We start from the raw sequence: 9,407 nt of genomic DNA on the forward strand, positions 1-9,407 counted from the left end.
GCATGTTGGCATCAAATTTGATTATGTGTGAGCACTTTTATATTACAATCTTGCGAAACGTAATGCTATAGCAACTCCATTTATTATTTTTCTAAGAGGTACCATTTCACATAAGTAAATTCTGTCGTCTATGCATAAGAAATGTTATGATAAAAAATCAATTTTATACACATTGGGAATTTGGAGAGGGAAAACCACATTTTTACTTATCCGTTCGATTTATTTCCCGCTATTCCCGTTATGGGTCAAAATGTAGGATGTCTACAGGGGTTTCACAAGGTTTAACAACAGAGAACGACGAAGTGCGCCTTCAATCGTGAGAAATGATATCGAAAGCTTAACATGCAAGAACTTGAGGGAATAAAAAATCGATAACGATGATTACCGACGCAAGTATTAGCCATTAATCTTCAGAATATGTTCTAATAGTTTCAAGGTAACCTCATTCAAGGAATGAGGCTCAAAACATAAGCGTGTACGTCGCCTGTTACACTCATTATGTCATCCACACCGTGTACGATATGTACTTTAAATGAGTAAATGGTAAATGACGCTCGCATATGCCGGAAAGGGTTAGTCTCATCCATCGATACCAATAAATGTAACACTAGGTGTCCAAGAATATTGTTTTTCGGCTAATAGCTAGGTGGCCTGTTACTCAGATCTTTATGATAGTACAGGATGCCTTTATAATCAAAGATTGAGCTATTTTTATGTACCATTTTATGTACTTCGATCATTTTCTTTGCGTATACAACTATATGAGAATTTTTACCATGCTGATCGCAAATCATAACCGTAAAATTACCACATTTTCCTCCAGTTACAGGTTAAAAAATATTGTACTGACAAAAAGGCGGAGGTCAAAAGGCCACTTGCTTCTTTTTGTTTCGAAGAGGGATAAAATAAATCGATGGGAAAAAATACAAGAGTCCTTTGCAATACAGAACGAATGGCCACCCCAGACCTGCCACTCCCTTACGTGGGAAGTGGGGAAAGGGAGACACGGCTTCCTCAAGAAGCTAGGGGTGCTCTCTCCTTGGGATTCTCCTCTATCTTTCTCTCTCTCTGATGCGCGCCCCTGCAAGAAACGCCCTCCGGCAAAATACGGACCGAAAGAGACAGCTCACAAAAAACATTCCTCTTCCGAGAAAAGGGACTTCCCCCAACCCACCACTCCAGCCTCGTTCCACGGAAGTGTCGCCCACGCAGTTAATTGCGGCCTGAATAAAGAGCGGTCGAGGGCGGTGGGAGATTTATGAAAGGAGCTTCTCTGTCTTACGAAGCCACCATTTATTTCAGAAGTATGAAATAAATAGGTTTATCTATCGGGCCTAAATCGAATAGGCATGTATACACAGTCTCGCGAAATTTCGTTGAGTTTTGTTTCACTACGGATGGCTTTACCATTTTCTGGGCACACCGATATTAAAATATCAGGGGCCATAAATACGCCATTAAAGCCAACTAGGGACTCCAAGTAATTCGCATTTGCTGTGAGTAAAAAATGATTATTCGTATATTTTGTTTTTTTTCGTAAGAGTTAGGCTGTCGTCAAATATAGGAGTTGCAACGGTGGTTCAGGGGTTTCTGTCGGTTGCTTTAAGGGCCGTCCAAAGCCTAAAAAATGCTGGCGGTGCCATAATTGATTCAGGGGGTGACCAGGCTAACTGAAGCCACAAAGCCAGCCACGCTTGCGAAAGATCCTGCTTACGAAAGTCGACTTATTCCTGCTCGTCTGTGCTATCACAACCATAACTCCTCAAACCGCCTCACATGCGATTCAAGCAGTGTTGTCAAACCCAGCTGTGGCCATGTCCGTACAAGGTATGATCAAAAAACGACAGGACTGATTTTATTCTGCGCAACCCGTCCAACGGATCGAAACAAAACATAGTGCACCATTTAGTGGCACATCTGACGGCTAAAACGAGAGGTTTTGCGTTTATTTACCTCAAGTCTTTCCGCAGCAGCAGCAGTACGTGTCTTAACCTCTTCGTCGCCGCGTGCACCGGCAGCATTGAATCAGCTAGAGGAACAGCGTGTGTGCCTGAAATTTTGTTTCAAACTTGGCGAAAGTGCTACGGAGACATTTGGAATGATTCAGCAAGCCTTTGCTAATAAATATATGAGTAGAATTTAGTGTTTTCAGTGGTACAGTCGTTTTAAATCGGGGAGAACTACGAAAGATTAAGATTCACGAACGGGGCGGCCTTCCACGTCGGCAAAACCCAACCACGTCGAATCGGTGAACGATTGGGTGCGGGCAAATCACCGTTTAACTGTTAGGGAAATAGTGGAGGAAGTGAGCATTAGTATTGGATCCTGTCAGACAATTTTGACAGACATTTTGGACATGACGCGCGTCACGATAACGCGCCGGCTCACACAGCGCTGATCGTAACAGAGTTTTTCGCCAGAACCGCAACTTCCGTGATCCCGCAGCCATTCTACTCTCCAGACGTGAATCCATCAGACTCTTTATGTTTCCAAGGTTAAAATCAATCTTGAAAGGACCCTGATTCTACTCTATTGCGGACATTAAAGCTCATGTAGATAGAGGTCTTTATTTGGGCGAAATTGAGACCAAATGGTCCCTTCTTTCATTTAACCCATGTACGGCGGACCTGAAGAGGATCTCTAAGGCGGCTTACCAGACAGGGTTCGAGAGCTCGATGAAACGTTGGCAAAGGTGTGTCGCCAGCCAAGGCATGTACTTTGAGGGAAATAAGTTCGATTAATATTTCTTTAAAACCCCATACAGAATTCTACCACATGCGCTTTTGTAATATGATCTAACGCCAACAGCCAGGGTGAAGAGCTTTAATACTCACATGTGTAATCACTAATATATAAATATATGCATACGCTTATCTATTATAATTATTAGCTTTAAATTATTCAGCTTTAAATGAAGTGAGGGACAGTGCTAGCAATAATTCATTTAGCAGGAGTCAGACAGCATTGGGTGGAAAATTTTATGATGGATTCAATATTAATAAGGAAACCTTCCTCGTAAAAAAATTCAAAAACACTGTAATGACAAGGAAACATTATCTGTAATGGTAGTTAATAGCCGAAGTTTAAAAAATAAAGTCGCACAGTATATACCTTATTCAAAGCACAGGCGCAGATACAATTATTGGGACAGAAAGCTGGTTATCCACTGATATCGCCGACGGTGAAATTTTCCCAAAATCCGTATCCGTTCAAGGGAAGGACAGAGCAAATAGAATTTGGGGCGGTGCTTTTATTGCAGTTAAAAATTCTTGCGTCAGCAGGGCTGCGGATACTCCAGGTAAAGCGTTTTGTACTCGATTAAATGTACTGAATCCAGAAGAATATATGTATGTGCATTTTACAGACAACCGAGCGGAAAAGATAATTCAATACTAGAATTACATCAGCGAATCAAAGGTTTCTCATTCCAGTACGATGATCGCGACGTTGTAGTCGGTGGAGATTTCAATGTCCCTTCTATTGATTGGAGCACATATAGTTTTAAACGGGAATAAAGACAAAGATAACGGCGAATAGCTTTGGATTATTTTACGTTGAACTTTTTCATCAACTTGTCCTTTTACTTACATATAATATTCCTATTTTTTAGCAACGAAAATACCCAAATCAAAAACGTGAATTACATACATATAATAAGAAGCATAAAAAATTTACTTGTTGAAAGGAGAGGAATATAAAATTCCAAAGAAACTGCCGCAACCGTAACTTTTAACGGAGTCATCCGCTAATGTGCATTTCAATGCAACAATTTCAGAGTGTAAAAATCAGGCGAATGATTTTTACTCTCTGAAATTGTTACATTCAAGAGGAATATAATCGTTAAAATGCTTGCTACAGAGTCTATTTGCAAAATTTAAGAAAGACAGGATACGTGGAATCACTTTTTTAAGATTACGCGGTCAGCAGTCAACAAGTTCACTGCCAGTGTATTTATTAAAGCTAGCATGGAGAATTATTAATGTTACAACGCGGACATTAGAAAGGCATTACGACGTCAAAGTCTACGTCACGCCAAGATGAAAAATATTATGGGTAAAATCTCTAGCGACAAAAACAATGGGATCTCTTATAAGATATTCAGGGCAAATACCAAGAATGAATTACGGAAAGCATTAAGTGAATTCAAAAGGAGAAGGTTGGCGGAAAATATGAAATAGAATCTAAAAGTATTTTGGTTATTCGTCAGAGAAGTTCAGGGAAATAAGTCAACAGTTAATTCACTCAAAAATGATACAGCAACAAAGTAAAGAGCTGTTTGGAAATGGCTAACTTATTTAATTCCTTCTTTCCAACCGTCTTCACTAATTTCTCACCGAGTGTCTCCGATAGTTTGCCTAATCGTGCCATATATGAGGTCAGAAATAATAAAGCCAATACGGCCAACAGAGGCCCAAAATTGAAATCTCATGTATTGACCCGATCAAATACCTGCTCGTATATCTAAGGATCTAGTGTCGAGGATCTATCAAGGATCCGCATAGCGAAAATTGCAACGTATCAAGAAATTATATCTAAGAAATAACTAGTTTATCACAAGGTTCCCAGAGATTGCAAAATGGCTAACGTAAGACCAATATTTAAAAAAGGGAGACAAGGAGGAACCGAGCAATTGCAGATCTATTTCCCTCAAATCCTTTTCGTACAAGGTTATGGGACATAAAGATATTAATTCGATCGTGATAAACCTTACGAGTCAGGAGTTATTAATGAAAAATCAGCACTAATTCCGAAATGGTAGATCCTGAAAGACACAACTTGCGCTTTTTGTTAATAATATTCTTATTTTAGGAGAGAGCAATGCTCAAGTGAGCGCGGTTTTTCAAGATTTAAGGAAAGCCTTTGACAAAGTACCTGATAGTAAAGTACTCACAAAGCTAGATTCATATGGCATAGATAAAAATATCCGGGGTTGGATGAAAGACTTTTTGAATGGTCGGGTTCAAAGAGTAGTGACAGATGAAGTTAGTTCAAATGCAGTAGAAATTATTTCAGGTGTCCCCCAGGGAAGTGTTACCGGGCCTTGTTTATTCATACGTTATGTGAAAGACATTGGCTCCGTAGTCACTAGTAAGATACGTTTATTTGCCGATTATGCAGGGGTTCACCGTGATATCCGTGATCCTGTGGACACAGCAGCTTTGTCAGATGGCCTAAATGCTATACATTACTGGTGCGACACTTGGAATTTAAAATTAAACTTAAACAAGGGCGTTGTCATAAATTTTTGGAAAAAGAGTAACTCCCACCCTAACGCCCTGATGAAAACGTCAAAGAGAAATGTTTTCTGTCGTTAGGTTAGGTTAGGCCTCATACAGAATACGCTGCTAGTTTGTGGGATCCTCACGAAGTTGGATTGATTGCCGAAATAGATCGCGTACAGCGTAGAGGAGTTAGATTTGTAAAACTTTATTATGATAAACATAGAGGCATACCCAAAATATTGGAGGGTTTTGGCCGGGAATCACTCACGGTGCGAAGGTTAAATTACAGATTAAATCTCTTGCGTAAATTGGAAGAATGTCTTTTTAGCAGAGATTTGACAACGTATTATAACCCCCATCGGACTGCGCTAGGAGATATCACGTCAATCAAATTTGGGAAATGAAGTGTAGAACAGATAGATTTAAGATGCCATTTTTTCCACGAACGGTAAGGAATCATAATAACATTGCCCGACTGCGGAAGGGTCATATTCGGGTCTAAATTAGCCTGGTATGTACGATTTACTGACTCGTATTAACACCATACCGCACACCCTAGTGTTAGCTTGCAGGGTACTAAAAAGAATGTTACCGCTATTCCTCCACTTTCAATTATCGGTTAGAATATTCTCAGACTGAACCAAGGGTATAGGGTTTTTCATTCGCTCAAACGGTAGAGGAATCTTGAGCGAACTCATTTTCGTCCAAATATAAAGGTTAATCTAAGAATTAAGCGTTAAACAGCAGAATGGTGTCCAATGAAGAGTGGAAAATGAAATGAGTATTTATTACAGTAATACAGGAAAGCTACCACCTTGAAAACCAGAATCATCCTTCAAGGCGACAAAATTGAAAATCTCACAAGAAAGCCTAAATCTCTTTTTTCCACCAAACCACCCATCACGGCCACTTACTGCTACGGCAAACGAACGGTATACAAGACTAATGGAACCCATACATCAGCTCTGGTTCATCATCATTGGTAGTTTATTCCTTAGATTGTTTGACTGCAGCCGTCCATCCTACCCTATCTCATGCTAATTGGCTTACTTCCTGGTATTTTTTGCAGTGTACTTTCGTTTTTATTCGTCCCATGTATGTATCCCTTGGCCTTCCCCTTGGGACTTTTCCCTCGTATTTTCCTGCGGTTATATTCTCCATTTATTAATGGTGGAAACGCAGTGCGCGGATATATAATATTTTCAGAGGAAGGGTGAAATTGGTGTACTATGCAGCAAGATTAAATCACTATCGGGAAGTAAAAAAGGAATTATCTGAGCCAACAGTTAGAGATAAGTCGGGTAAGATAACAGTAGACATAAAAAAGATCCAAGAGAAATGGAAAGAATATATGGAAGAATTTTACGCTAAAGGACTTATGCCAAAAAGGTTAGACATAGAGGTAAGTAACATGGCGTAGAGGATGATAGCTTAGGTCCAGGCATACTCGACGTTGAGAGAGAATTAGTATTAAGGGAGATGAAATCGAATAATGCCATTATGGTAGACTACATACCTGTGGAACTGCTAATGATTTATGAAAATATGGTAAAAACACTATATGAACTGATTTGTGGCATTTGCATGGAAGAAATCTGGCGGAAAGACTTTGTGAGATACATGTTCGTTCCTATTCCGATAAAGGTAAAGGCTACATCATATGAAGACTGCAGAACAATAAATTTTATTTCCCAGTCAGCTAAAATGGCTCTCAGGATCATCAACAAAAAGGTGGAGAGCAAAGCAAATGATTTCTTCGGGTATGGTCATTTTGGGTTAAGGAAGGCGAAAGGCACCTGTGATGCCATTGTAGTAATGAGATCACTAATCAAGAGGTTTATAGAATACAATCAGGACGCATTTGCCTGTTTCGTAGATTTCGTAAAGGCGTTTGATAGAGAGAAATGAGAAAAACTAAGGAGTATATTGCAGAAAATAGGAATAGATTGGAGCGACAGGAGGCTAATCCCCAACCTGTACATGTCTCAGACTGCTTAGGTGCGAGTGGGGAACGGGGAGTCCGGTTGGGCAGTGTTAGGAAGAGGTGTAAGGCAGGGTTGCCCATTATCACCGTTGCTGTTCAACCTGTATGCAGAGGAAATGATTAAAGAGGTATGGGAAGAACTGGAGGTAGGAATGCAATCAGGCGGAGAATTCGTTAAATCAGTTAGGTTCGCTGATGACCAAGCTTTGGTTTGTCAGTCAGCCAAGGGGTTGCAAGTATTGCTGAGTGAATTGGAAATCCAGTGCACCAGATATGGGATGAAAATCAATATTAATAAAACAAAGGTTATGCGATTTTCTAGAAAAAAATAGGAGGGCAAAAACTAGAGCAGGTAGAATAGAATATATCTTGGAAATATTTTGGACCAACACGGTCAAAGTAGTAGGGACGTGAGGAGAAGAATTGCGCTAGGCAAGGAGGCTTTCACAAGGAGGACGAAGTTGATGACAGTGACGTTGAGTAAGAATGTTAAGAAAAGACTCTTTAAAACTTTGATATGGAGCGTCGTTATATACGGCGCGGAAACGTGGCCACAAGATAATAGTCGTAGACTGGAGGCTTTTGAAATGTGGGTGTGGAGAAGAATGGAGAAGATGAAATGGACCGAGATGAAAACAAATGAGGAAGTATTTGGTATGGTGGGCGTAGAGAGGGGTTTGTTGGGAGAAATCCTATGGAGGCAGGAAAAATGGATGAAGGGCGTATTGATGTGCAGTGGGATTTTGAAGACTGTAATGTAGGGGAGAATGTTAGGCAAACGAGGTGTGGGTAGGAACAAGATAGGGATGTTGGACGGGACGAAGGAATTACACAGAGATGAAGAGGGATCTTATGCAGTGTAGGTGGCTGTATTGTGTTTTATTAAGAGCCACAAAATATGTATTTCGTAGTTGTGTCCATCCAAAACCTACCTTAACTGGTAGATTACCTAATGATAATAATATATTCTCCACGAATCCATTGTGTCTCAGGGTGTGGCCAATCCAGCTGGTTCTTCTTTTCTCTATGGTGTTCCAAAAGGTCCGTTCTTCATATATTCTTCCCTATAATTCTTCATTTCTAATTAAATCCATCCATTTGATGGTTAGCATCCTCATTCAGCACCAGGTTTCGAAGGCTTCTAGTATTTTCTGGTCTACATTTTCGATTGTACATGCTTCTGATCCATTGAGTGCCACGCTCCATACGAATGCTGTCACGTATTGTTTCCTCGCCAGTAGTTCTATGGTCTTTGAACACAGAAGTTGTTTTTCCATTGTGAATGCTCTCTTGGCTTCAGCCATTCTTCGCTTTATTCCTGTGATACTTCTTTCGTCCCATGTGATGGTAATTCCGAGAAAGGTGAAGGAATCCACTTGCTCCAATTGTTGTCCTTTCAGTGTGACTCCTGTATTCCGCTTCTCTCTTCCACATACTAAAATTTTAGTCTTCGCCTTGTTTATGTTCATGTTGTATCTTTGTAGAACTTGATCCAAAACGTTTGGTGACCTTTGAAGGTCCTCCTGGTTTTCTGCTAACATTACAATATCGTCGACGACGCGTAGCATGTTTATCTCCAGCTCTGGTTATGGGGGCAATTAAAACCTTACACTCTGCACCCGGAACCGCGGATAATGAGGTTTTCCCATAGATATTCTATCATTACAGAAAGATAGTTAATAATTTTGAGGATAGGACATAATTTCCAAGAGTAGAGTATTCTGTCTTGCGCTTTCAACTAACATGAAATTACCAGTACTTTGGGAGTAAATTCATGTTATTTTAAATTAAACTTTTAATAAATTTATTTTAAGGTTTTAACATCCGTAAAACAAATGGGTCCTTCGTTTTAGTTTAAAATATTTAAAATGTCAAGTTTTTAAAAATTATTCTGTTATATGGAAAAATTGATGATTTGCACCTAAGACACAAGCCCTTGAATCTGGCGCTAATAAATTTATAGGAGGTCAATAGTGAATAATGCAACTATAATATAGCATGTAACACTCAAAATGATGGAAAGTAATTCATTCCCGTAAAATACAATTTATTTAGTACTCCAACCAGAGTTAAATTTAAATAAATTCAACAATGTGTATTATAAATAAAATTTTTAATCCGTCTCTGAAATATTCCAACCGTATTGACGCAATAGCATTAAACATATTGCCAAAAATAAGTTAAACCTTCTGCTAGATTAA

This window comes from Hetaerina americana, unplaced genomic scaffold, assembly GCF_022747635.1.
Source record: "Hetaerina americana unplaced genomic scaffold, ioHetAmer1.1.p SCAF_4, whole genome shotgun sequence".
Taxonomy (NCBI): domain Eukaryota; kingdom Metazoa; phylum Arthropoda; class Insecta; order Odonata; family Calopterygidae; genus Hetaerina; species Hetaerina americana.